At 34.7% G+C, this 4194-nt stretch overlaps 1 long non-coding RNA gene across 1 annotated transcript; it reads left to right on the top strand.

The window, feature by feature from the left end:
* Window positions 1-991: 991 nt before the first annotated feature.
* On the top strand, window positions 992-3972 carry LOC147578199 (uncharacterized). The gene is made up of 2 exons (XR_015254920.1): window positions 992-1042; window positions 3724-3972. It is a non-coding gene; the product is annotated as an uncharacterized LOC147578199 (long non-coding RNA).
* Window positions 3973-4194: the final 222 nt, after the last annotated feature.

The raw sequence follows: 4194 nt of genomic DNA, 5'->3' as shown, positions 1-4194 counted from the left end.
GTCCGCAGTCATACAATTACTTGAATTTTGCCTGATATTCTCCCAGTCTTGGTGTCAACAATCATGTTGGCCAAATCAAATTATTTTACTGAAAATTTCTAACAGGTTTTATATGTGAAAGATAGAAAAGCAAAGCAAATGAATGTCTCAATAAACTTACCCCCTTTGTTTCAAAGTCTGAATTCAATGATGGCAATCTGTTTCCAAATTCGCCGATTTAAATTTGGGTAGAATCTAAATTCACTTGCAAATTTCCTAACAACTTTTCATCCCAGTGTTGTGTCAGAAAAATTACATGAGAAAAAGAAGCCCACGTTCTCATTCAACACATAAACTTTTAATTTCACAAATAGTCTAAATGAACTCTAAACCTGTATTTTCAGAGACAGTAGCTTCAACTGAACAAAATACACATACAAAATATACAAAAAACATTTCTTTCATATAATTCGTTTGTTTAGAAATTTTGGTTATAAAGAAATTTTGGTTATAAAGAAATTTGGTTATAAAGGAATTATGACCTGAATGAAAAGAAATCCTGCAAATTAAGAACTCAAAAAGAAAAAGTTTATTTTTCCTTATCATATTCACAGTATGTATATTATAATGAAATTTTTGAAGTTAAGACTCTATAAGTAATTTTTTAATGTTGCATGAAAGAAAAATAAGTGATTATCAGTATAATCAAATTTTTCTAAACCAAAATCTACACAATCTAAATGATATAGAAAATTCTACAAGGAAAATTGTAAACAAGCTAGTGCACACACAGCACACATCCATGTCAAGATTCTAATGAGATCATAAAACACTTTATTCTCTCAATTATCATGAGGTCAGTGTTCCTATTGGCTGTGGTTTCATAATAAAGGCATGATTTCAGTCTGTGGAGGAAGATAATGGAAGAAACTTCTTTCCAATCATCCAGCTTAACAGAAGTGGTAGGAAATGACTTTTATTTTAAACAACCATAAAGAAAGTTATTTCACATATAAAGAAAATGCTAAGAGAATTAAGATGTCACTCAATGAAGAAAAGAAAGGTAATGTTAAACACAGACATTTAACAGTTAAGTATAGAAATGTCTCAACAACAGTGACTCTTTGAACATCCCTTGAATCCTGCCTTTCACACCCTGAAAAACAGTCTGCAGACTATGCTTGTGCACACTGGAGCTAGAAAACTCACTGCTGGAGGCAGCTCCAAAATACGATATGGCACCAAAATATGTCTGGTTCTAATTCTGCTCCTTGAGGCCATCCTGAACACCCTTAGTCATTCTTGAACATGACACCTCTTCAAAAATGCAAAGGCAGCTCCCTCAGACCACTTCTTCCCCTTAGTCTTACCCGGATTAAAATCCTCAACCTTTCTTTCAACCTCTTCTTAAATTACATGGCTTCAAGTCTAGTCACGGTCTTCTCCAATCTGTCTATACCCCTCATAAATTTAATGTCCCGGTGGTGACCTAGTGTGACTAGTTCTGAGATTGGAAAAAAGCACTGAGAAAAGATTCAGATGAGAGAAAAGCAATGAAAAATGTAAAAGAACCAAGTTTTATCATTCAGCTGCAATAAAAGGGAAAAATATTCTCTCTTGTTGGAGAAGGGTAAGGAAAAAGTTGGTTAGGCTAATCAAAGACTTGACAACGGTGATATTCACTTATTCTATTCAAAGTATCACTTCTTATTAGAATATATTATTAGAAGATGCTCTTTTAGTTGCTTGTTCAGTCATGATGATGTTATATGAGCAAGTAAAAAATACATAGAATACATATTTTGAATTCTTTCTAAAAATTAATTTTCTGTTTAGTTGTGAAACAAGGAGCAGTAGAAACCTGCCCTTCTGAGTAATTTGAAATTCAAAGTAAGTTGAATTATTGGGGCACCTGGCTGGCTCAGTCGGAAGAGCATGCCACTCTTGATCTCAGGGTTGTGAGTTCAAGCCCCACATTGCATGTAGAGATTACTTAAAAAAAAAAAATCTTTAAAAAAAAGTAATTTGGGGCCTGTGGGTAGCTCAGTTGGTTAAGCATCCAACTCTTGATATCAGGTCAGGTCATGATCTCACAGTGGTGAGATGGAGCCCCTCGTGGGGTTCTACACTGAGTGCGTGGAGCCTACATGGGACTCTCTCCCTTTCTCTCTCTCCCTCCCCCACTTACGCTCTCTCGTTCTCTAAATAAATAAATAAACTTAAAAAAAAACTATTAAAATGTGAATTGTTTAAATATTTTGATAATTCCTTGCCTGGTACCAAAAATATTTTAAGGCAATTTTTTATTATATAGATAAATTATTACGGTGTAATCAGAATACCAAAAATATGTAGATAATGTAACTCATGAGATAGCTGCCTACAGATGCTAAGATCTTGGCCTAACCCAGCACTGCACTAATCACCAATGCCTGTTTAAGAACTCCAAACCAGAATCAAAGATGGTAAAAACCAGGAAGGACCTGGGAGATCAGCTACTTCCAGTTTTCAAACAGGCTCCATAAGGCTTCAGGCAGCAGAAACCTGACCTGGGGATGGGGGCAGAGAGTGATGGATGAGCACACAGGGCTACTACAAAGTATTTCACTCCTAAAAATGATGTGGTAAATAGAGGAAAGAAAAGAGAGGAAGAAACTGAGGTCCATGGTGGGTAATTAATTTTCTGAAGTCACATAGCTGATTAGTGGTAGAAATAAGACCAGTTACCAACAATCTTTTCTCAATTTTCTCCTAACTTAGCTCATCTTACATTGTTTAGCTCATGGGTTCTTAAACCTTTGAGATAATAAAATATCAAGCAACAATAATGTATATGTATAATATCTTTTCTTCAAATTTTTAGATAAAATATTGAAATAATGTAAACTCAGAATGAAAAAATAAGAGATGTTGCATTATTGGCCATTGCTATTGTTGCCACGTGGCTTCTTTAAAAATCTGAATTATTATTTCCACTATTTATTAATAGTATAACCAGTATTCCACAGAATACTGTCACTAACAGTCTGGTCACTAACTGAGAAAGTTAGTGAACATTAAATACAACAATGCAATTTAATAATCATCTTATCTTTGACTAATGCAGCCAGGAAAGAATGACGTAGTTTTAGAAGGTGAAAGAAAGTTCTATGGCCAGGTCAGTATACTTAACAGTGCTCAGTTTATTAGCCAATTTGCTACATTTTTCAAATAGACTGACAACTCAATACAGTTTAAAACTTACAGAATTTATCCATCTACATTTATTTGTCATTTCTACTCTTTTTTTTTTTTTTTGGAGAAGAAATAAAGAAGTAAACTTTTTTTTCTCCAAAAATATATAAAATAATATTCCTTGTGCCACTCCTCACCCCCATCACTACTGCCTCAACTATCACTACCCTCATCATTATCACCTTAGTGGCACATTTCGATCTCAAGTTTTCAGTGTTCACTCTTACATGTCCATTTAATACATGTCCCTACTACACTCTGTAGCATTACAAATTTGTAATGCTTGTAACGTTTGCAATCCAAAGCACTTGTGTACCAAAGTGAATTTCAAGACCCATTGGCTCAGTTGTAATCGTGTGACGTTCAGCATCACATAGTACTCGTATTGTAAGACATCACTCGTGTATCAAGTTAAAATTTATTAGAAATGTTTGCTGGTCTTTCAGAACACTTGCAGAACAAGTTACTCACAATCCAAGGTTTTACTGAATTATTATTCCCATTTTATAGATGAGGAAACTACTACAAAACATATACTCAACAAATACTTGGAAAATGAACAAAGAAGTGAGTTATTAAAATGTTGGGAAATGTCAGGTTATGATGTCGCAGTTCGTGAGTTCAAGCCCCACGTCGGACTCTGTGCTGATGACTCAGAGCCTTGAGCCTGCTTTGGATTCTGTGTCTCCCTCTCTCTGCCCTCTCTCTGCCCTTCCATGACCCTTTCTCTCCCTCAAAATAAAATAAACGGTAAAATTTTTTTTAAATGTTGGGAAATGAACTTATGTGAATCACTTGAACATGAAAGCAGTTTCTTTGTAGCCTGGAGTCATGGAAAAAATACTGCATTTATAATCAGAAGCCCAGCTTTCAGGCATCACTCTTTCACCACCTGTGTTATCTTAGACTGTTTCCTCTGTCATTAAATAAGGACTAAAATAATTTGTAACTCGCAGGAATAATAGTAAAATTAAATAAGAG

Source organism: Puma concolor, chromosome C1, assembly GCF_028749965.1.
Source record: "Puma concolor isolate L17-30 chromosome C1, mPumCon1.1.hap2, whole genome shotgun sequence".
Classification (NCBI taxonomy): domain Eukaryota; kingdom Metazoa; phylum Chordata; class Mammalia; order Carnivora; family Felidae; genus Puma; species Puma concolor.
Note: the sequence above shows the minus strand (reverse complement) of the source record. Positions and strands in the feature narration are given on the sequence as shown.